Source organism: Girardinichthys multiradiatus, chromosome 4, assembly GCF_021462225.1.
Source record: "Girardinichthys multiradiatus isolate DD_20200921_A chromosome 4, DD_fGirMul_XY1, whole genome shotgun sequence".
NCBI lineage: Eukaryota > Metazoa > Chordata > Actinopteri > Cyprinodontiformes > Goodeidae > Girardinichthys > Girardinichthys multiradiatus.
The window spans coordinates 9,194,201-9,220,445 of record NC_061797.1 but is presented as its reverse complement, the minus strand read 5'-3'; positions in this window follow the sequence as shown (position 1 = coordinate 9,220,445).

Here is a 26,245-nt window from a genome sequence, read left to right as displayed (position 1 = left end):
CAACTAGAACTGATTTTGTCAAAATGTCACAATTTCACCACATAAATTACAAAAACTAACAAGAAATTGTACACCGACTAAGCTCTTCTTCCTGCTCTCTCGATGTTTTAGCCACAGATTTCCTTAAGAAAGCTTTGCCCGTAATAACATCTGATTTAACAAAATAATAAATGCGTCCCTTTTGTGAGGTGTTTTCCCCCAGGCTCTGAAAACAGCAATTAACAAACCTCTACTGAAAAAGAGCAACTTAGACAAGCTGCTACTACAAAACTACAGGCCTATATCAAACCTCCCCTTCATCAGCAAGATTATTGAAAAAGCTGTGTTTCAACAGTTAAACAATGGCATCGGCCATTTTGTACCCAGGACAGCCCGCTCCTACATATCCCATCGAGCATTGCGACTGATATGACTGGGCATCCTAAGTCTGACATCACAGGACGCTATATAGGAAGGCGCTCATGTTTGAAAACTTGCCTTCTGCTAGAAACTGGTCTAGCGACAGAAGCGCATCACTTTAAGAGAAGAGCTCTGTGCAGAGTTCATTCATTCTCTCTCGTTGGACAACGAACCATTCATAACTGAGGTTTTTGGACTAAGAAGGCCAGAGATTTCACTTTGCCGATCGAAGACGTGAGTTAACACGTAACTGAGGACACGGAGTTTCGGAGAGACGAACCGCTACCGTGTTTCATTTTCAAGTCGACTTTGATGGTCAGATCATATTTTTCCTTTTTGTCAAGAAGACCAAAGGACGAAAACTGACCGCTTCCCCTGAAGTTAATTGTGGACGCACAATTAACTTAACCCCACTTTTCCTCGCTCGAATTCCCTCACTCAGGAAGAAGACGACACCAAGTAAAACCAACCTTTTTATTTTATCTTTTATTGCTTTATTAGAAGGCCTGGGCAGGGTCAGAGGTTGTAGAAGCGATCAGAATCGCTGGTTAGGATCTCATGTGTTCTGAATAATATGTGCATGTAACCTTGCTTATTGAAACTTTGATGTGTTATGTTGATATCGGGTTCCGCCGCGTTCCCAGAGCTGTCTGTGTTTACTATCTGAGAGTCAACGCGGGTGCGTTGCAAGACTGGACTGTTAAAACGACCTCATGGTAAAATTCTCCATTTTACCTTTGTCTTCAATCTCACTGTGCTAGCTTGCCGCCAAAAGTTATCAATCCGTTGTACCAGGAGTTAGGGGGACGTTTTATGATCAGAAGACCATAAGGATAGTCGGAGCTGCGCTCCAACCCCCACCACTCGCCACCACTCATATCCCCCTCTCCCTTCGTCTGTAGTGCCATAAACTGCTGGTTGACTCAATACATACCCACTACCGTTTGTTGATTTTGCTTATTTAGATGTGTTTGTAGAATTTTGCATGTTGAGTAGGTGAAAATTAATAAATATTCACATAGATAAAGAGAGAGCGTTTGGTGTTTCATTGTGTGCAAAAAGTGATGTGTCAGTCAAAATAAGGTTCAAGTTCCACACGTTTCGGCAGAAACGGTCGATTAAACAGTGACATCTCCGGCAATAGTTATTAATTATTACGGAGTATTTAACGGTTGTAATTGTCAGAGGCGTTGAGCCACAATTACAACACCAGAAACATCTCTGGTCTCGATTCATAAATGAGGATTTTTGGTTAAGAAATTGATTTTGTCAGATTATGATTTGTAATTATAATTATTGATCAAGATTATTCAATCAATAATCATAAACCCAACATATGGCGTCCCTTTGACGGGCCTTAAAAAGACAGACATTAAATCACTGTTGCACAGAATGAACAGGTGTGATCTCCGTTAACTAGACCGCTTGTGAATTAGGGGATTTTGATTAGGTTGCGCTCAGTTCTACTGCAAAGGATAACATTATCTTTCAGAGGTGTTTGTTGTGGATGCAAGGTGAAAGTTGGTTTAACTTGTGGAAAAGTTAAAGTTAATTTCCAGTCGCCAGCCTGCTGCTGCAGCTGTAAAAACCAGCGCTGATAAGCAGCAGACCTGCCCCAGTGTCCGCTGGGCGTAATTACAGTTGTGGCCAACATTCTCCCAGTCAGGTAGAGCACAACACCTACATCTGGTGGCCATTTAATAGATTACAGACTGCAGCTGGATTTCCCAACCGCAGACCTGCACTCAGTACCATCTGGTGGTCACTAGTGCGAATTGCATTTCCTACTTTGATATTTTTTTTTAATCACTCAATTCATTAACACAGGCAGATTATTCCATCACCTATGATCAAAAGGGCATAACTTAAAGTTGAAAGTTGAAGTTACAGATCATTCATTACCACTTTTGGGATAAAATTTAAGCATTTTTGCTGGGTTTTAGTGTGTGAAGCATGTTTTGATCTGACTCATAAAACTAACTTAGTTGTCTAACAGGAAGGTAGGTGATTCATATTAGAGAACACTAACACTTAATTGAAGCTAAGAACAGCATTGAATGTTTAGTTTCGTTTTCCCATTTTTAAAATTTTATTTTGAACTTGGTTTCTGGGTTATTTCAAAATTCTTTCCCTTCTTCCCTTTTTTTTTTTGCGTGTTTGCTTGATTAACCCCATTAAAGCATAGACTTGGGTAAGCCACAGTTTGAACGGTCAAACCTGTGTGCCCATTGTAAGCAAACCCATACACTTGGAAGATACAGGTATGAATCAGACAGCTAGCTGAATAGCTTAGCATGTTTGAGTGCAGCTAATTAAGTTTAGCAATCCTTAATCACTGAACAGCTTAGCCTGTTTGTGTGCAGCTAATTAAGTTTAGCTATCCTTAATCACTGAACAGCTTAGCCTGTTGTGTGCAGCTAATTAAGTTTAGCAATCCTTAATCACTGAACAGCTTAGCCTGTTGTGTGCAGCTAATTACGTTTAGCAATCCTTAATCACTGAACAGCTTAGTCTGTTTGTGTGCAGCTAATTAATTTAGCAATCGTTAATCACTGAATAGCTCAGCCTGTTGAATTGCTGCTAATTTCTTTAGTGGTGGTTCATAAATAAACTGTTTGTGTGTTTGCATTGTGCATTTTGGGCCAAAGATGGAGGGAACATCCCAGACTGCAGCTGGAGATGTGTGTATGGTGGAGGACCCCATAGGAATGCAGGCACAAGAGGGGATTGGGTCATTGATTCTGTTGTCCCCCGAGGAGCGTAAAGGCCTCAATGATTATGGCATTGAGCAATGTGAAGCCAGGATTCAGGAGTTGCTCCAAGTCATTAAAAACCCACTGAAGGACAGACGGGTCTCAGATGTGTTAGGACAGCTCACTCTGTTGTATCAGCGAAGGTTAATGTTGGAAGTTGACCAGCGCGTTAAACTGCAGTTCGAGCTGAATGATACTTTGCAGACGGTGGATGTCCTTCGAGGTGAAATAACAGAAGTGGGAAATAGATTGGAAGCAATAGAGGGCAGCCATGCCACCCCGCCCCCCCTGGAAGAATGGGGGGACGAACCGAAACCCACCTCACAGGTTGAAACCTTTGGAAGTGAGCCACACCTGCAAAACCCTGAGAGAACCTGCAGGTCAGATCTGGAGGATGTAGAAGCTGCTCTCCAGAGATTACCTTTCCAGGCTCATAGGGTTCCCCAGGCATCCACCGAGGTAAGAACAGGGGTAAGTAGTCAGAATAGGTTCAGTGGTGGGGTGCCCCACCCCACTGCAATCAGCAGCCATGAACGGTACCTAGCTGGGGACCCAGCAGGTGTAAATAGTTCACGGTTCAGATGCGAGCAGCCGTCAAACGTGACTCGCAGTACGGTCCTCTACGATCCCTCACCTCCGCCAAGGCGACAAGAGTGCCGCCCCTGGGATTCAGGTGGCTCCTACCACCCTCAACCGCTGCCCAGGGCCCACAGATATACCGGGAGCAGCCTCCACTGCCTCCTCCGAGGATGAGGCGTGATGCACCGACACCCCTTGAGTGCAGCCGGAGTGAACTCTCCGATGATGACTCAGATGGGCCGGGACCAATCCCTGAGAGTGGATTACGCACCCGCCAGCTTGAGTCCCTGGCCAAAGACATAGAGCGTTTCGACCCTAATAAGGCAGAATCAAACATTGATGATTACCTTGGGGAAGTGGAACGCTGTCTTCTAGATTTGTACTGCCCATCAGCACGGGAGAAACTGAAGCTCATCTGGAAGACAACGTCCAGGAGCGTCCATGTTTTCATGGAGAGCCTGACACCCGCAGTCCGAGACCGTTATTCAACCCTTTGTGAAGCTTTAAAGGAAGAATATTCTGTGTACACGGACCGGGCCTCAGCCACACTTGGTGCTTTCACGATCCAGCAAAAGAAAAGTGAAGCACCCAGGGAGTATTACCGGCGCTTGAGAGCCGTTTACTTCCAAGGACGCAATGCGCCGAGCATTGAGGAGGAACATGCTTTTAAATCCCTGTTCCTCCACAACCTTCATGAAAGTATGCGATATGATGTTACTATGTATTGCAGAACCAAGGCCATGAGCATGCAAGAGATCCGCAAATATGCTCAGATGGCGTGGGAAACACGTGCTCGCCCGACCAAGGTATCGGAGAGCGAGGCTAGAGTTTTACAAGTCCAGAATGAAAGAACCAGCCATGCATTAGAAGGTCAGGAAAGGCCTTCAACCAGAACCTATGCGAAGAACAGGTTCAGGGAACAACATAGGTTTGGTCAGCTGGACTGGGGGGGTGGTACTGAATACCAACCACAGTCAAAGTTGCCAGACCACTTCCGGTCGAACAGACGACCTGACCATCACGTGAAGCCTAAAGGTAAACCTGATGGAAGAGGATGGAACCGACACGCAGAAGGGATTATGGGGAAAGAGATGGAGGAGGCCTTGCGTAAGATGGTGACGGAAGCGGTGCGTCAGGCCACCATGCCCCCACAACCCTTGAAACAGGAAGCCGACCTAGTTAAACCAGACCCAAACTTCCCGTCAGCATGACTAGGCGTGGACCCAGTCTCCACAGCCATCAGAGTCTACCTGATCGGATGGGGAGACAAACCTGGGAAACTCCAAGAACCCCTTGGGACTTCTCCAGGAGAAACACCACAAACCATTGCTCCAAGGTTCTTAGGTAAACTGAACCATAATGAACATATAGGTTACCTATACTATCTCACCAGTATAGGAGGACATGTCAAACTGAGGTTCCATTTTAAAACAGGATCAGAGATCAGCCTGATGTTCTCGGTCCCGTTTGAGGAGGTGAGTAGAGCCATGCTCCCCCTCAGTAAACCACGTCAGGCTGAAGTTCGTGATGTAAGTATCACCAGCCGCACCCAAAACCGATCATGCATCACCAATTGGGTGGAGCTGGACATTACACCCGAAGACACGGCTCTGGTGCACCCCATCTATAGGTGCACATTAAACAAAGACCTTTGTCTTGGTGGCCAGGACCTGCTGGACAGGCTGGCCCCACTCACTGACTGCCACCAGAACCAACTCTGGGTCCAGGCGGAGGTGCAAAACCCACGGGGTGCAAGCAGCAAATGATCCGTTGTGACCAATCAGGTCACCAGCTTAGAGGAGCCCGAAGGACCTCTCAGGCCCTCATCAGAGCCGGTCATGTGCACCTCCGAGACACAGCTGCACCCAGCCATCCAGGAAACTCCTGCCAGAGGCAGTCATGCATTGCTTGGCTCTTTAAAGAACCCAGGTGTGGACACTTACAACCCCAAAGTGGTGGAAGGTGTACACCTGGAAACCATGTTCATACCAGAAGTGCTACTAGCATTCTGGCTGGGACATCCATCAACCATTAGAGAGCTGTATGACCGTTTGTGCCAAAAAGACCCCTTTGTAACTCAGGCACAACACAGCCACACACTCCTTTTAGTAGACGGGCTCCGCCCTCTCCTCAAGACAGCCAGTGTGCAGATTGGCATCAAACAGCTCTCCCATGCTGTGGACATTGTTCCAACAGACCAAAGGGGGGTCACGTTATCCGACGCCCATTACTCTCCTGTAGGGTGCCATAGGAGCTACAAAGCCACACTCCACACCCTCCAGCAGATGGCGCGCTGGCCTCCAAGGTCTCACGACACCCAGGTCTACATCAAAGGATGTTTAACCTGCCGCCAGTTTCAGCCATCCCAGCCAACCAGTCAACATCCGCTTCAGCGAAGGAGGGTTACATTACCTTGGTTCCACCTTCAGACCAACTGGGTCGAACCAACTCCAAAATTAACAGGAGGTAACAAATTCCTCCTAACTGCGACATGCAGCTTCATCAAGTGGGTTGGATGCTTGTCAGAAAAGGTTGACACCATCATCCCAGCTGCTGCTCTTTGGCTGAACCAGATGAAGTCCTACATCGAACTCTCCTCCCCAAGAACAGAGCTTGTCTCAATGTCCGGGAAAGGAGAGACCAGTGCGTAGGACTAGTTAAATAGGTGCATGTTTCATTAACTCACACTAACATGCACTAATCACTAACAACTTTCTTCAACAGAAACAGTTAAACATATAACTACCTTCTAGGACACAGTCTTAAACTGTAAGTTGACACGATAATTTTCCATAACACTCTGCATGCACAGCAGACCTCACAAAAGTGTTTAACAATGATGTAATGGACACACCCATGCTGCCCGAGATTTCATGCAAAATCGTGTTAAAGGAGGTTGGTTCATCTGTAGACAGTCCCGCCGAGGCACAGATACCCATTGACCTAGTTCTGCTGAACTTAGTAGAGAAATCCTAAGTCCACCACGGCAGACACCTTGCAACCTCCACAAACACTCCTGGCTTATAGCCTAAATACTGCAATTCGTTTATTATTTTCTCCCTCTTTCTACATCTAGATAGTTTAGAGACAGGAGTCCTATTAAAACCCATCATCATCCAGAAGAGCTAATGGTTTAAGCCTAAACCTGTTTTAATCATTCATTTTTATTATACACCGCAAACCAGCAGGTTAAGCGTTTACAGGTCTGGATTGATTCCCTCACATTCATTCCCCCACGGTTCATAGCACCGCCTTTGCCAACGACACAGCCAGGGTCCAGTGCCTAATAGAAGTTGGACGAATAAGCTATGAACCATGATTTTGTTTTGTTTTTTTATTTTTATATATACATATATATGTACAATATCTTTTATTGTTTAATTTTGTCTCAGGATTACCAAAGCTGAAGACCAAAGAATGCAATGATGATATGAATGTATTGGCATGTATTTTTCTCATTGAACAATGTAGAAAGGTATGAGTTTAGTCAGAGTTTAGTCCTGCCCAGGCTAACCTCTATCCTGCCCAGTCGTAGGTTTTGAGGAACACAGAGACAGTTTTGTTTTGTTCTGCTTTGCCACGGATCACTGATTGTTCAGCAAAGGACAGAATGGTCCCAGTAGCTTCAAAGACTGCGATTCATCTCACCCTTTGAACCTAGGGGGGAATGTTGGACCACTTGTTTGCTGAGTATTGGATTATCTGCACGTTGTTGGACGTCACTGTGCCCCTCCAATAGCATCGGCCATTTTGTACCCAGGACAGCCCGCTCCTACATATCCCATCGAGCATTGCGACTGATATGACTGGGCGTCCCAAGTCTGACGTCACAGGACGCTATATAGGAAGGCGCTCATGTTTGAAAACTTGCGCACCACTTTAAGAGAAGAGCTCTGTGCAGAGTTCATTCAATCTCTCTCGTTGGACAACGAACCATTCATAACAGAGGTTTTTGGACTAAGAAGGCCAGAGATTTCACTTTGCCGATCGAAGACGAGAGTTAACACGTAACTGAGGACACGGAGTTTCGGAGAGACGAACCGCTACCGTGTTTCATTTTCAAGTCGACTTTGATGGTCAGATCATATTTTTCCTTTTTGTCAAGAAGACCAAAGGACGAAAACTGACCGCTTCCCTTGAAGTTAATTGTGGACGCACAATTAACTTAACCCCACTTTTCCTCGCTCGAATTCCCTCACTCAGGAAGAAGACGACACCAAGTAAAACCAACCGTTTTATTTTATCTTTTATTGCTTTATTAGAAGGCCTGGGCAGGGTCAGAGGTTGTAGAAGCGATCAGAATCGCTGGTTAGGATCTCATGTGTTCTGAATAATATGTGCATGTAACCTTGCTTATTGAAACTTTGATGTGTTATGTTGATATCGGGATCCGCCGCGTTCCCAGAGCTGTCTGTGTTTACTATCTGAGAGTCAACGCGGGTGCGTTGCAAGACTGGACTGTTAAAACGACCTCATGGTAAAATTCTCCATTTTACCTTTGTCTTCAATCTCACTGTGCTATCTTGCCGCCAAAAGTTATCAATCCGTTGTGCCAGGAGTTAGGGGGAAGTTTTATGATCAGAAGACCATAAGGACAGTCAGAGCTGCGCTCCAACCCCCACCACTTGCCACCACTCATATCCCCCTCTCCCTTCGTCTGTAGTGCCATAAACTGCTGGTTGACTCAATACATACCCACTACCGTTTGTTGATTTTGCTTATTTAGATGTGTTACCCCTGTGTTTGTAGAATTTTGCATGTTGAGTAGGTGAAAATTAATAAATATTCACATAGATAAAGAGAGAGCGTTTGGTGTTTCATTGTGTGCAAAAAGTGATGTGTCAGTCACAATAAGGTTCAAGTTCCACACGTTTCGGCAGAAACGGTCGATTAAACAGTGACATCTCCGGCAATAGTTATTAATTATTACGGAGTATTTAATGGTTGTAATTGTCAGAGGCGTTGAGCCACAATTACAACACCAGAAACATCTCTGGTCTCGATTCGTAAATGAGGATTTTTGGTTAAGAAATTGATTTAGTCAGATTATGATTTGTAATTATAATTATTGATCAAGATTATTCAATCAATAATCATAAACCCAACATTCCTAACAATGACCAACCACTTCAATGTCTTCTAGTCAGGCTTCTGTGCTCACCACAGTACAGAGACTGCTCTTGTCAAGGTGTTCAATGACCACTGTATAAATGCAGACTGTGGAAGAACCACAGTGCTGGTAATATTGGACCTTAGTGCAGCATTCGACACTGTTGATCAATCCATTTTCTTAGAGCGCCTTGAAAACTGTGCCAGCCTTTCTTGTACAGCACTCACTTGACTAAAAGCTGTAGAAGGATTTCACTCAGATATGGAGGCTAGAAACTGCCAAAATGGGGTCAAAATCACAACTTCAATACAAAATGGCTGACGTCCTGTGGGGTTTGGACCAAACCTCCAAGAGACTTTTTTGTAGGTGCTGAGAACTTACATATGTGTACCAAATATCATAATCATCGACCCAAGTGTGGCTTGGGGCTAATTTTTTAAACTCTTCTAGGGCATGCTGTAGAGGAATTAGGCCAAGCCCATCAAATATAAGGCTTTTCGGGACTGGGCTAGGATCAATCATAATGAATTTGGTGCAGATCAGATGACGTGAAAATTAGAGCCAGACGTATGGCCATGGCGTGATGTCTCACTTCGCCATGCTGCCAGGGGCACACCCTCCAGTGTACAGTCTCTGTGTTCCAAACACACTTCTGACACACTTTCAAGTTGTTTGGGTAAAGAGGGTCAGAGAGGGACCGTTCTAAGTGAAAAAAGTTACTTCCTGTTCTCAGGGGTTGTGACTTTGATGATGTCCACATAGGATTGTTTTTTTATAGTTTTTGGGGGGGCAGTAGAGGCCTTTATTTTTAATTTTTCAACAGTAGGTAGACAGGAAAGAGGGCGAAGAGAGGGGAAGAAATTCGGCAAAGGTCGATTTTGAAGTTAAAAGGATTCGAACCCGAGACAGATGCCGCATGGAGGACTATAGCCTCAGCACATGGTCGCACGCTTAACCCCTACACCACCAGCGCCGCGCCTAATTCAGCCTATCTATCAGAAAGTTATAGATGTTCAAATTTTTTGGTGAGAAGGCAAACTTTGAGGCCTGGTGTAAAGGCTGACATTTTTTTCGGGAATCCCACGGGTCACGGGATTCCCATGGGAATAGGAGACAGCGTTAGTAAAGATCACATGATTGGGACGGTACAGGATATAAAACGAACGGGAGCAGACGGGAGCGGGAGCTAACCAATAGGAGGGAAAATAAACTAGGATCAATTGTCTTTGGAAATGTTAAACTGAGACTTTGTTATAAACTTTAAGAAAAAAAAACTTGGATCGACGTTGCCATTGTGTAGTTTTTTTCCAAGAAGCATATACTATAATGCGAGTCAAATGAACTACACAACCCACAAGCCAACAGTGCTTCTGCTCGGTGTTTTCCACCTGCTTTGAGAATGGAGGGAGCAAACGCAGGTGAAGTGGACGTGGTAAAATTGGATTTGCAACGTAAAGTCAGAAGTAAGGACTTATCTATTAAACTCATAGAGCTGACAGGAAAGTTGCAAATATTACCGAACTTCAGGAGAGTTGAATGTAGCAGTGTTAACATGCAGTATGCTACTTGTAAAATGTATTTAGTTGTAACCAAGTACACCAGTGATTAAGGGACACTTGTAAGACAGATTCTGGATTAAATCAGCCCTACATCTCTTCATTCGTCAATTGAAAAGTACCATCACATGTCAGGTCTCATCTGACCAACAAAACTGCTCGCATGTGCGCTAAAGATTTAAGAGCTTTTGCCACAGTAGAGGGGAAAGGTACGGAGCCCTCGAGGGAACATGGGGGATTTTATTTTATTTTTTTTGCGTCCCCACGCAATACTTTTGCGTTCGGCATTTTGGAACAGCGGCACAGATGACAAACTGCTCACAAAACAAACAACGCTGATATGGCAGTGATATGGTTTATGTGTCATATGCAGGTTAACATGCAGTAAACAATGCGATTAAATGTTTAGGATAAGAAGAACCATTCAAATCACGATAAAAACGAAAGCACTAATGGCGTGCAAGGAAAAACAAAAAGTACACATCATGCGGCAGCAATAAGCAAATAAAGTGTCACAGATGTGGTTTTGTGCAGTATTATTGTCCAGAGTTCAGTAGTTTGTTTGACAGCTGATGGATAATAACTGTCTTTAAGTCTGATTGAAGTTCATTTTATTTAAGTCCAATTTCAAAATAAAACTTGATAAATCTCAAAACGGGTGTAGTGTTTGTTCCATTTTTGCAGTTATCTGGTTTGGAAACTAACTCACAAAGTATTCCGAGATAATGCAAAGCCTATTGCGTGAGAACACAAAACGTATTGTGAGCGAACGCAAAAGTATTGCGTGGGAACACAAAAAGTATTGTGAGCGAACGCAAAAGTATTACGTGGGGACGCAAAAGAGAAAAAAGTCCGCCATGTCCCCTCGCGGGCTCCATAGACAGGCTTCATCAAGGGAAGATATTAAATAAATATGTTGTGAAATAGAAAAAAATTTTATGTACCATTAAATGTACAATTTATTTAATACATCATTAAATAGTAAGTGAACAACTAATTAAGTCATGTTGTCTTTAAAATTATACTTAATTATTCAGTGGCACATTTAATTGCATAATAGTCCATTTAATGATATAATAGTACATTTATTGTTTCTAATGTATTGAATAAATAAATGTTACTTTTAATTTAATGGCACATTTAATGTTTCATTTCTTTCATGTTACATTTACTTCACTTATGGGACATTCACAACATTTATTTAATGATGATTTTATTGTATTAATTTTGTCCAGTTTGACCCTCCATTCTTGATCCCTGTATAGGAGGTCATGTCAGAATTTGAATCAGGTGTTCTGGAGCAGACAAACATCTAAAACTTGCAGGGAAGGGGTCCCTGAGGACCAGGTCTATGAACCGTTGAGCTACAGTTTCGAAATTGTGAAGGTAATGCCTTTATGCCCTTTTGTTCACCGAGTACAGTTCTCTTGCTAGGTGCATTTTTTTTTTCGTTTCAGCAATTGGAAACATAAAAGTAATGTCATTGTTCAAAGGAAACAATCACTTAATAAATGAGTAAAATACAACTACATTTTGTTTATTCAACTAAGATAGACATGGTCTGTTTCTTTGTTTGATATTTTATTATTTCTTCATTATTTTTCTTTTTACTTTAACTGGGCTTTACTACAACTAAAAACAGGGACCTAACTGGTCCTTCAAACAAAGAAATTGCCAAAAATCTAAATGAAGAAAACAAAAATGGGAGTGGCACAGGAGTGGGAGTCGTTCTAAATGGGAGTGGGAGTCAATTTACCAGGAGTGGGATGGGACAAGAGAGAAAATCCACTCCCGTGTCACCCTCTAGTTTGGAGAGATGACAGCAGAGTGGTGGATAGAGGGGTGGAAGGAGGGAGGCGAATAATTAGTCTCTTGGGTTGTGACGGCAACGGAGTCAACCAATCACAGGGAGAGGTACAGTTTTCTCTCGGTTTTTCATCTCTGCAGTTACTTACGGCGCAACAAGCTGGGGTACGTTCATTTTGTGACACTTTGTTTTATTCATTTTCTCTTTTTGACGACCAAAGTGAGACACTAACAGAACGTTGCAATATTCATACAAGTATTATGGCATTGATGTAAGATTATACTACAAACTGTTGAAGCTGTCTCTGCTTCCCTGGGTTCGTTGATTTGGGTACAGGTTTCAAAGAGTGAAATAAACACAAGTACAATCTACTTATGTTCGCCTCTGCAGAGTAAGAGATGGAGAGCCAAGCAGCTGCAAACCCAACTCTGATCAACTCTTGCTTCCAGCTCGTTTTATTCAGTCTCAAGTGTGTGTTCAACATATACATATATCATGTCACACATGTATAACATAACATAACAGTCCCTTAGGTCCAAATAAGGAATACTTCTGATTGTAACATGCAACTCATCCTCCCCTGTCTCTGGCCTTCCCTGTCCTCTTCTAATTTATGACCTTGCACTCTCTATGCTTCTCACTCCCTAGGCCCCTTCTATGCTTCACTCCTTAAGGTTGACCCCCCTATTTCCACACATTCCAGTTACACACATAGATAGTTTATATTACACACATAGATAGTTTATATTCTACAAAATGCATAATATGGCTAACTTTTATATATACGACCTGCTTTGCTAGGCTGTCCAAAATACCGCGACCTGCTATACAGAAAGCAGACACAAAATGCTATCAGGGTAGCCTAGCATGATAGCAAGCATTGAGGCGAATCTCTTTTTTTAGACGTGTACAACTGGCTTCTGTGATTCAGTCCGTTTCCTAATAGACAGCAGCAGCAAAGAAACATTACTGAGCTCATTAAGAACAGCAGCAGGAAGAAAGCTGCTGCATCCACCTTCCTCAATAGAGAAGAACATGAGAAGGTTTTATTGCAGTGAAATATTGTCTCTGTCTTGCTATACGCTTTTTCATAAACAACGAAATTAGGATAAATCAATTGGATAATGCTTGCACTTTGTGTATAGTTGTATAGTTCCAGGATACTTTTATTTTTACTGCATCTCTCATAACTGACCATTTGGCCTTGTCTTTAGCTGCATTAGTGTCAGTATTCCTGCAGAGGGACACAAACAATTAAAGAAAATAAATAGAAGGCTATTCTTTAGTTTGGTATACTGTTCTTTATTGTAAAGGGGGGCAGCAGAGCTATGTTGACTTTTGTTGCAGGGATCCACCTTTCACATGTGCTTTATTACTCTGAGGGGTTCTGGAAATGTATGTTTACACTTTGAACATGAACATGTTTCTCCTCTTGTCTCCATGAATAAACCCTGCTGCTTCTTATTTTAACTACCCTTGCAAGAACTAATACCTCCACCAATCTATGCAGTGGCACACACAGACAAAAAGACTAGTCATAGATTGTCGATTATGCTTTAATGAACAATAACGTTTTTTGTTTTTTTTTGTGTACAAAAATAAGGATTTCACTGGGTCTTTCAGTTCCAGTTTTCAGTCTCACCTCACCCCCTTACTGCATATGGTGTCTTCTCAGTGTGACATCTCGGATGATGTTGCCCTGATTTACACTCCTGTTGAAGAAAGTGAGCCGAGTGCCTTTTAGGGATAGCTAAAAGGGCTGAATCACTGGGGCTTTTCATGTATTCCTTTTATCTTTGCTGTAGAGTGAAACATATTCCATTAAATTACCACAATTTTTGTTAGGTTACTATTAGACTCTGTGCAGCCCCTTGAAAAGTATAGTTTAAAGGCTATGAGTAATGTTTTGCAAGCTTTATGTTAGATACAATGCATCTGTGCTGACCGAAGATTTTTTTAAGTTTCAGCAACATAAAATTTGACGTTCTCAGCAGGAGCACGCTCACGTTATCTTTCCTGTCATTTCCTCTAAAGCATTCTGAACAAATTTGCACCACATGGCATTACTAATAAACTACAGATAAATACATTAAATAGAACAACTCCGATTTTCTTATGCTCAGTTTCTATAATCTCATTCTTCAATGAATAGTGGTAGAGGAAATAATTATTACACTTATTACACTTATTATTACACTTGTGTCCTTTATGTTTAATGATATACATTTTCTGTCATTTTTAAGTGTAAAAACAAACATGGTGTTTTTATGATATTGTACTCAGAATGTTTCATTTTCACTGAATATAGGTAACTACTTAGAGGTCCACAGTAAGTGCAATAAATGCATCTTTGCCAATAGGCTCATCTAAACTATCTATATAAAGTATATAGACCGTCCTTAGTGAAGCTTCAAGCTGCTGTGCTGGATCTTTTTACCTTCATTATAACACTGTACAGTGAGTAGAGGGTCATTGTCTTTAAGAAGCATTTACATCTTGCCTACCTATTTTGCTGTCTGTATGTTTATCTATCAGGTAGATAATTATGACCACTAATAGGTGACATAAATAGCACTGATTATCTCTTCATAATCCTGCCTGTTGGTTGATGGGATCACGCCCGCCAATGGGGGGATGGCAAACGGGTCTGTTGTCCCATGCCTATGATCGAGGGAGGGGGGCCAGTCTGCAATGCCAAAGCCAGAGCAAAGCAAACAAAAGCAAAGTCTCTGTGCCCAACACAGAGGGAAGAGACACAATCAAACTCACAGCTTAATTTAACTGTGACTGCCCCCCTTCCTATTGAACAATGTGACTGGCAGATGGCTGTCCTGGTAAACCTGTCAGCGGACCTGGATAGGATGAACATTTTATGCCTCAAATACTGTGGCAATGCATGCTGCCTGGATGCATTATAAGAAGAAGGCAAGCCAGGCAGAAACAGTGTGATGCATTGGGGCAGTGTTCTGCTGGGCGAAACCTTGGGCACTGTAACAGACCATGTATACACTTTCATGGAGACGGTATAAATTGATAACTATGGGCTCCTTCAACAGGATAATGCACCCTACCAAAAGGACATAAATGATTTAGGAATGGTTTGGAGAGTGTAACAACAAGTTTGAAGTGGTGACTTGGTCTCCAAATTCCCAAGATGTTAATCCAGTGGTGAATCAGCAGGTTGTGTTGGACTCACAATTCTGATTAATGGAGGCACCACCTCGGCACCTCGAGATTTTATTTCACCAAAGCAGTTCCAGTGCTCAACCACAGCTGGTGACAGTTCTTAAATTGTTCTATAAAAAAGAGTGTTTTGTTTTTTTTTAAGATATTTTTTTGGCACTAGTGGCCTTTATTTTTTAATTTTTTGACAGTAGGCAGACAGGAAAGAGGGGTAGAGAGAGGGGGAGACATTCGGCAAATGTTGCTGGGTCCGGGATACGAACCCAGGACGGCCGCTTCGAGGACTGTAGCCCCCGTATATGATCGCGCGCTTTAACCCCTACACCATCAGCGCCTCGCCCCAGTGTTTTTTATAGGAGCCATGACAGTTTCATTTTAAATATCTTATTCAGGTAATGTTTGGTGTTCCCAGTTTTATTTGAATTTCTTTGGATGATTGCCGTGCATCGATGCAGTTTACTACTGCATCGATGCACGGGGGTTGCATTCTTTTTCAGATGTGGGGTTGCCAGCCTTTGAGTTGGCCGGGCGGAGATGGTACCGCGGAGCTGGGTGGTGGTTCTCCTTATGCTGGCATTGCAATGGCAGAGATGTTGTGTGTTTGCTTGGCTCGTGAGTTGAGCCTGTCTTCGTGTGGGGTCGGGTGGTCTGGTGTGAGTATGGGGCTCTTTGCTGTCTGTTGCGTGCGAGTGCAGTGGCTGGGGTAGCATACAGCACACTGTGTGGTGGGAGGGCAGGATGCACCATGGTAGCTTGGAGCGGGGGCTGTGTGTGGGACATGTGCTGTGTGGATGTGTCTTCCTCGGCTTTTTAGTACCTGGACATGGGAGTAAGAAGTGCAAGTGAGTGCGTGTCTTCATTATCTCCATTCTTGTTTGCCTGTACATTAGATGTCTAGGTGTTAGTGGTTTTATGTGTATGCATCAGGGTGGGAAAGTTTGATTCTGTGTGTGCATATTTGTTTTTTGGATCTTGGGCGACCCCCTCTCCTGGATCATCTTGGTCCTCCCATGAATTGTGGGGCGTATTTACCCATGTCACACTCCCTGTCGGTGGCTTGGGTCTCTTGTGCGATGGTGATTCACTGTGTCCGCGACTGGGTGCTCGGATGTGTGCTCAGTGGCTGCTTGGGCCTCAGGTCTCTGGGTCCATGGCTGGATATGCTGTGGTGTAGTTGGCTGCCAGTGGGCCCTGAGGGCTTGTTGGTGCAGCTTCCCGGGGCTTCTGGACTGTGGGTGCTGGGTGGCTCCCCTGGGGGCTCTCCTTCACTCCGCTCTTCTCCAGGGGATGGGGTGTGGGAGGTTTGCAGTCCCCGTAGTGGTCCTCCAGGGCTCTGGGGGACCTTTGGAGTTCTGTGGCTCCGATCTCCTCTCTGTCTGCCTCAGGTCCTGGGGGGCAAGTCTGTGGAGGTCAGGTCTTTTGGAGTCTTATGGAGATACCTTATATGCACAAGTGCGCTCACACATACATCCATACATCCAGGTGTTTAGTTTCAGGTGTTTACAGATACATGGATATATTTTCTTTCTTTCTCTTTTTCTGCAGGTGTAGAAGTAGACTTCTCTGGTATTATCTTGTATTCTCTTTATTCTTCTTAATCTCTTCTATTCTTATCTCCTATCCCTTTTATATTATATTTTCCCTTTATTTTCTGTCTCGATGTCATTGCATTTGAACTAATCCCAAAGCAATTTCACGTTGACATACTTAAGCTTTGTAAGGGGGATACCAAAATAAACAGCAGGAAGATTGAAGGCAGTGAAGTCTTGTTATTCCAAGGCTAATATTGCTTTTTACTAAAACATTTTCACAATTCTTGTTTTAAATTAGGCTGATGAAAAAAAAAAATCTACAACTGCAGTTTAAACATGTCACTTAGAACTTTTTTATTGGTGGTTGGCCTCCATAAACGTGACCCTAGATCCTGACAAAATGTATTCTTTCGGCTGGCCCAGCTTCTAGAAGGTGCAAAGAAAACAACCAGTTCATTGTCGCCAAAATCAGAAGCAGTTTGGTATTGTGGACAGTACTGGAGCTAAGCAAGCACTAGCACCAGTTTAGCACTGGAACTGGTTTTGTGGAAACCCCCTGTAAATGATCTGCTGCTAACATCTTGGTACCAGATACGACAGCCCATCTTTAGAAGTTAAAAGTTAGTCTATGCTCCAATGGTTTAGGGCTCTTTTAGCAGCAAAAGGAGGACAAGAGACTACTAGATAGGTGGTCATAATATGAAAATAAATGCTTTTACAAGAACACAATTTCCTAAACAGCATGATTAAAATTATCCTAATTCATCTGTTCATTTTATCTGGTTAGTCCTGTTAAGGGACATGAGGTAGCCCGGGGTGATCTAGGCAGTCAGCTGGCAAAGCAGTTTGGGGTTGCCAGTTAACCATATTGCATATTTCTGGACTTTGGGCAGCCAAAACTACCTCTTAAAGACAAGTTACTGAATCCAATTTTATTGTATTATTTTACTATCAGTAGAAATCATGCTGACTAGCTCTCCTGTATTTAAAAAGACATGGGTCATATGCAGCTTCACCCCAAGCAGTGTTCTTCCTCTTTCCTGCCCTGTGGGTCCCTCTCAGTCCTCTGTTAGGTTTGCATTATTCACTCTTTGACAGACAGCACAGAGACAGTGGGGGTGGCGGGTTAGCACACTGATTGTGCCATCTTTTCTTCTCTTCAAATCACCAGCCTCTGCTGTCCAATTGTAGCAATCACCAGGAGGGTGGGATAGAGACACCGACATTTGACCTGATTTTGTACAGATCTATGACCGCTAGCTTGGTGCCGGGCTTTTACGCAGCACGCGTGACTTATAGTGACACTTGCCTGAAGCTCCCTTGGAGGCGCAAAGCTTGGTTGGCAATCTGAAACCACATATGACAAGCAGGGGAAGAGAGTTTGCCAGGGTGAGGGATGTTTGTCAGAAAGATAGCAAGGAAAGGCAGACAAAAAGAAATAAATAGTTTCACTCTCAGCTGTGCACTGTCTGTCCCCTATAGGTTGGATTGTTTGTCTGTCTGCCTTTGTTTCTGCTGGTTCCTTCACCTTAGGAATGTCCTTGGATGGTTAACACTTCAATAGTAAGTAGCACTGTGTGAGAGAAAGAACATTAAAAAGAGCTCTTGAAAACATGAAGTCAGACCACATAGGCTATCTACAAAGATTTTATTGCTTCTTTCAATCCAGTTGTTCTTAAAGTCACAAACCCAATCCGAATCAGGTAGTAATAATTGATTTTTCTAGAACATTAAGTAAAGCATCTTAACATGCAGTCAATCATTAAAACGTATTCAAAAGAATGTGATTATATTTTGGAGAAGCCTGATTGTTGAGCTTTGACTCAGTGATGCTAAAGTGAAGCGAAACTTTGATTTCATCCAGGTCCTGCCAAACAAAGCTTTATAAATCATCGTTAAAATATAAAGCTAGACAGGTTTCTTCCTGCAATTTATTTTTGCATAAAAAATAAAAAGAATAATAATTATCATTTTCTGTTTGCTTGTCTTCGGTGATACAAATTGTACACAGTTTAGCTTAACTTGAATCTGTGCCCCAGTTTTTCTTGGATGTTGAAAAATCTATTAGACTGTTAAATATTTTAGCAAATGGTCTCTCTCTCAAATTATTCCCCCCCATCAATTAAGTACTCAGGCTATGCATGTACTACACAAGGTGTTATCAATCTTTTTTTCTTGAGGCTTCCACTAAATTTTACAATAAAAGATTTGCCTGCACATTTCTCCATCAGAATCACATGCCCCAGCATATCCATCTATTCTTTAAATATCAAACACTCTTTCTAGAACATTTTCTTTCCATGAAAAAGCTGAAAGGTAAAATTGGTCTCCAATTTAAATGCTTCGTCTGGTTTTCACAAGATGCTGGAGCCTCCAACAGGCTTGTACAGAGAGTAAAACACTTTTCTGTCCTGCCTGGGTGCAACATTATGTCTGCTGATAATCCAAAACGTTTTGTCCTTCTCCCCATGTGTCCATTTTACACATGATGATTTATGGGGACAGGCTCACTTTGTGCATCAAGCCCAGCTGATATCAAGAAATACTTATGTTGTCTGATACTACTGTATTGACATGTTTCTCGAGTTAATATCTCAATAGGTTGAACATGCAAAAATATGCAAAAAATATTATTTCAGTTATATATGAACTTTATGCCAGTTGACATTATATTATCAGTTCACTTTGATTGGACTGTGTGAACAAATTGAACTGAATGTAACTGGATCTGAACGTGACTTTGTGATTGGATTGTCTTGTAAGTAATATAATTTATTATGCTTGATTTGGAACAAACACAGAAATAGAAATCTTATGATTCACCTTGTACTAGAATGTAAAAAAAGCTAAGAAACAGTTTTATTAGGAAAAAATTCACATCAGTTTTTTATATTTATTGGCAACATTTTGAAAATGGTAAAATAAGCAGCTGAATCATTTGAATTACATTTCAATTCAATTCAAAAACACTTTATTAATCCCAAAGGGAGATTAAATGTTGTTGTAGCTCATTATGTAGGTTTCTTCAAAGAGCCGTTGTAGATGCTGATGGCTGTGGGAAGGATCTCCTGTAGTGCTCCGTCTTACAGCAGATCTGAGGAAGCCTCTGACTGAAGACACTCTGTTGTTGTAGGACAGTCTCATAAAGAGGATGCTCAGGGTTCTCCATAATGTTCTTCATTTTATGAAGAATCCGTCTTTCCACAATGATCTCCAGAGGAGTCCCCAGAACAGAGCCAGCCTTTATCAGCTTGTTGAGCTTTTTTAAGTCCCTGGCTCTGATGCTGCTTCCCCAGCATATGATGGCAGAAGAGATCACACTCTCCACAACAGACTTATAGAAGATATGCAGCATCTTGCTGCAAACACCAAAGGACCTAAGCTTCCTCAAGAAGTACAGTCTGCTCTGTCCCTTTTTGTAGATGACTTCACAGTTGCATCTCCACTCTAGTCTGTTGTCCAGGTGAACACCGAGGTATTTATACTCCTCCACCACCTCCACCTCTTCCCCCATGATGGAAATAGTTTTTGACTTATTCCTGTTTCTCTTAAAATCTACAATCATCTTCTTTGTTTTAGTCACGTTATACATGAGATGATTGTTTCCACACCTTGCCACAAAGTGGTCCACCACCTTCCTGTACTCAGCTTCTTGTCCATCTCTGATACACCCCGCAACTCCAGAATCATCTGAGTATTTCTGCAGATGACAGGAGTCTGTCTTGTACTGGAAGTCTGAGGTGTACAGAGTGAAAAGGAATGGTGAGAGTACAGTCCCCTGTGGTGCTCCTGTGCTGCTGACTACCTGGTTAGACTCACAACCCTTCAGTCTCACAAACTGTGAGAACTGTTTAAACATATTGAATTCCCAGCTTAATTTAAGTAGATCCACAGAGCTTATGAGGTTGATAGACACCATAATATGCATAAAAAGCATAATTAGATAAACATTGCACATAAGCTATTATTAGCATCTCTACAATTGGGACCATAATTATTCATACACCTGGCAGGGGTAAACAGGTCTAACGAAATCTTTTAGTTTTACCAAACATGTTTCCTCTGACTTGGAAGTTATGTTAACATTTTGGGGGGAGGCCAGAGCCCAGACTTTAATCTGATAGAGAATCTTAAGAGAGAGCAACAAATTAGGGTGGTGACATGGAGTATATTTCTATTCTGAAAGATTTGGAGCTCATTACCAAAGATGAAGTGTCAAAATACCAGTGGAAATATGAAAAGATATTTAATTTCCTGTCAGAAACAAACTGAAAATTATTTCAAATCGTAATTTATGAATAATTTTGGTAAAACCAGTAAATGCTTTAAAATGGTTTTATCCATATTTCCACATGGTTAACGGTGAAAAGAACCCAAATATCTTGGCTGTTAGGTTTAATGTTTATGTTGCATTATTTACTTGGTTCTAGATTCATTAAGGAACATGAAACATTTAACCCATCACAGTCTGAATTAATTTGCATTTCTATTTAAACAAAATCAGTTATTAGTGTTTTTGATGTCTAACTGTTTTTAAATGGAGTAGAAATGTTTTCTCTGAATATAGCACATATACAACATGTATATCAATTTAGGTATTTAGTATGCAAATTATTACGTCACCACTAGTTGATGACAAAAGGCTTCCAAAGTGATCGATAGGTATATAAGGCATTAGTGGTATACAGATGCTTACAGTATGTCACCTTGGCTGTTTAGTGTTTTGAGACGAATTCATGACAATTGTCTAGATAGTTAATGGCATCAGGCTTATTTTTCCTTATACAGCCTAGCTTGCACATTATGCCCAATGTAAGGTTGTGGGTTGAAAGGGAGAACACTATTTTGTAAAAGTACATTATAGAATATGTAAGAATGGAAAGCTGACAAGTTCACCAACAATAATAAGGTTTACTGAACTATCATGTACACTTTCAGGTTGGCAAAGCACAGATTAGACTGCAGTACAAAAAATAATTACATATAAAGTCCTGTTATGACTTGTACAGTCATACAGCTGAGCCTATAAAATATTAATGGTTACGGGATAGGGCCAAAACTGAAATTACACATTTCAGTCAATTGACTTATAATCTTTAGACTTCAACAGTGCAAGATGATGTTTTAAAATCACAGAAATGCTTAAAAATGATAACATAAAAAAAAAAAAAAACATTCCAAAGGGCACTATAAAGGGATAAAAGTGAGTGAATAAAAATAAATCGGTAATTACTACCCATGATCATCATTTAGGAGGACTTTACCTGGCTCAGTAGTTGTTGAACATTTCAGAGTAAAGATGAATATTTTATGCTTGTAGGAAGAGTGGGAAAGTGGACGTCTTTAATTCCTCAAACACACACACACACACGACAGAAACATTTGCCTCCTTAAAGTGCGCCCTTATGGATGGAGGAGCATCTGAAGGCCTACATGGCTTATTGAACTATAAGGATAACAGGGTGGGCACATCCCCACTTACTGTTTAGTACTCTGTGAGCATCATTTGTCAGACTTACATCATCACCCAACAGGGAAGACAAACTTTGCTGAAGTGTGCATATGTCCACTAGCAGCTGCATGTATGTACTATTCACGACGGCAAAGTGCCTGGTCGCACATCCTATGGCCACAACTCTGTTGCATAGAGCAGAGATTAATGTTGTCTCCAGATGTCTGCCTGAGTGACTACAGAAAGTTAAGCAAAGAAACACAGCTTATTTTAATAGATGTCCTGACAATCTGCTTTGATTAAGGACATTGGTTTCCGACAAAAAGAATGCTGGAAGCTGGATAAAGTATGCTGAAGTAATAAATACTCCTATTAGATTAAACTTTTATTAGGGTAATCTGTATCATCAAATTGACATTTGCAATTTCTATAGGGTCAGATGTTCCTCAGGGTGAGACGGAAAGCAAAAACAGTTGTATGTTTATGCCTGAAGAAAAAATATGCAATTTGAAAAAAAACAAAAAACTAATCTGAAGATTTCTACTTCAAAGAAGCAGGCCATTTGTTTCAGTTAGAGGAAGACATAATATATGTTCTTTTACTAAAGGATGCTCAATGTTGCAGTGGTAGACAGGGATTGTGGAGTGGGGGCTGACATTATTCCAGGACACCAATCTTGATGTCAGACAAAACCACCAACATTTCAAACCATAGCAAACTAAAACAAAGGAGGAAACATGAAACATCATTGTTGTTTTAATTGTAAAAATTTCATTATTTTCCAGACTTAATGTTCTTGGTCTATTAGATCTGTTTTAAAATCTAAAACAGAATACTTTTGGTAACCTTAAATTTATGGCAGATTTTTCTGCAGTGGATAGGGTTCTATGTAGGGAAATATGTAACCCGAAAAAACTGAAAAGAATAGGATGGAAGGAAAATGGTATATAATACATAAGGAAGGAAGTAAGCAAGGGAGGACAAAGGGAATAATGGAAGGACACAGGAAAATAAGGAAAGCCTCAAAGAATGATGTGAAGTAGGACACAAGGAACAAATGAAGGAAGGACAGACAAATTAGATTAAGTAGGACAAAAGGGAAGTAATGGTGGAAGGAAAGAAAAAAGGACACAAGGAAGGAAGAAGAAAAAAGGTTGGTAGGGCACGAGGAATCAATGAAGGAAGGACAAAGAGAAGGAAGAAAAAGAGGGATAAAGGAAGAAAGGTTGGTAAGGCACAATGAAATAAAGTAAGAACAGATGGAAGAAAGGAAGATAGGACCCAAAGAAGGACATTGCTGCTTGAGGAACAAATGATAGATTAGTAATAGCCTGCATCTGTGAAAGAAGCATGAAAATGAATGGAACTGGAGGAATGACTGATAAACACTAAAAGCAAACTGAGAAACAATAACTCAACAGAAGATGTCTAAGCACCAAAATAAACAGAAGCATACGTTACAAGAATGTAGAGAAGTAAAGCACAGGAATGTTTCATTAAAAAAATGTATTAAACATAACAGCAAATAGGAACAGCAATACTCACTAATATACAATACTCACACAGTGGGCAGAAGTATAATCTTATATTAACCCACCCTTTCTCCTGCGACATCTTTCTGATAATTTTTTATTCAACAAGAAAAACATACATAATTTCATACAAATTGTGTAATTCAAAACAACAAATACAGTGAGAAAGAAAATAAAATCAAGTGCATTTCATAAACCCATGTGACTATCATCATAAGACAATAATACAATGTACAATAATATAAAAGATCATAAATTGTAATAATGAATGTAATAATTATGTTAATGATTATTCAAGTCTGGCATTTATCTATGATCATCTTTGTTAATGTGTTTTATACTGTTTGGTCATTAATTATGCTCCACGTTCAGACTTTTCCAAAGGTTGAGACTGAGCTACGAAAGCATTTTTTGTTTTGTTTTAATCATCTATGTTTTGATATTGACATGTACCTCTTAACTCATAAACTTCTTCACTTCTCTTGAATATTTGTTAACATTTTCTGGCAGTTGCTTATTTTTAGCTTTATACAAAATCTGAGCTGCAAGTTATAATACTTTAATTACTACAATGCTCTTTTTTGAAGTATGATCAATGGCTAACGAATGTTCTTTTGTAGTCATTTCACCAAATATCTGCGCAGTCATAAATAATAACACAAGGAAATTTGATTATTATTTGGGCAGCAGATAATACTTGATTTCTATTACACTCAATCGGTGGGTTTTTGACCATCAGATCACAGTCACCCTGGATCCAAGTTTGAAGAATTAGTCTAGCTTGCCAGCAAGTAGGACATTCAGACGTCTCCGGTCCAGCCCTCTTTGAGAGTCGCGTGGAAGAGAACGAGGTTTGGCCGGCAAAATGTTTTTGTCAGGGGTTCCCTGACATCACGGAGATTCCAGCTGTGACTCCTCCTTCTGGGGCGGTGTTTTAAAAGTGCGGTTTCCTACTGGGATCTTTGTGTACAGATCAAAGTCCATGATTTATCCATGGCTGGGGGCACAACACACAATAGAAGAGAGGTTTCATGAATATCAAACTGTGTTTTTGAAAAGTTTAGTTTAGTGTAGAATTAAACTAGTTCAGGTTTATTTCATCTAATTGTAAAAAGTCAAATAATGTCCAGGCTCATTAAACATCAAAATAGTACCTAAGGGAAAAGAACAGAAAAAAATTATCTTTTGCTCAAGTTGGCAAGAAAAAGACCAAAGTTCGTGCTGGCCTGGACATTTCATACTTCACAAGATCTCAAGTGTAGATTGTGTCGACGTGGCAACCACAACCACACCCACAAAGTTTTGCCCAGAATATGTGTCATGAACAAACAGCAAGAAAAGAACGGTGTAATTTTATTTTTGCAGCTTTTGGGGGAGAGAACACAATTTGGAGTATGTTTTGGCTTTTGGGTGAAGTGCTGACAGGAAGCTAGCTGCAGATTCAAACTTCACTGTCATCAGCAGCAGTAGGGGCGCTCCGCCCATGTACATCACCCTCTGCGTGTAGCGCACCAAGTGCCTCGGGGGACCGGAGGAACCCAAAAGATCAACTCGTGAAAACTCATCATAATTATAGTAATCAAATAACATATTCAAAATAAAAATATGTAAAGCATGTTATGAGATATAAACAAAAAAAACAAAAATATTTGCTCAAAACAAAGATGGATCTCTCTCCAGTTTCTCATGTGTTGACTCCCCTCCCCAGTGGTCTGTTTGATTAAGCTTCATACATGTGTTTGGACATGGCTTTGAAAAGGCATCAAGAGTTGCTGTGGAAAAGAGAAGAAAGAAGAGACAGCGTGATGATGCTTGCATAATGCTTGCAGGTAAGACAATGTTTTAAATAATTGTTAATGTTGTAACATTTAGCCCGTGCATGCGTGTCTAATAGAGTTTAGACGGAAATTCAACTTGGAAGACTCACCTCGATTTCCGGCTCCATCTAATTACTCCACTACATTCTCCGCTCCAACCAATCAGCTCCTGACCAACATTCCTCTTCAGCCAATCATCGCTCAAGGCTTTGCTTTAAAAGACCTTCATACGCAGAATCTCCTGCTCTTCAGCTGAGCTTCGACCCTCCTCCACCCCATCTCCACCATCAGGTTTCAAGCTCCTTCCGATTCCCTTATCTCCTCAGGCCTCCACTCCACCACCTGTATCAGGATCCCGGGGGGAAGACTTATCTAATTCTAACCCTAAGATGTTCATTCAAGCTCAAGTCATTAGCAGCATCCATGTCTTCCACCGGGGTCCGTCCGAGTGCCAAAAGTAAACAAACACCAGCCAATAAACTTCACTAATTGCCATCTCCTGTGTTTCTCTCATTTGTGATACTT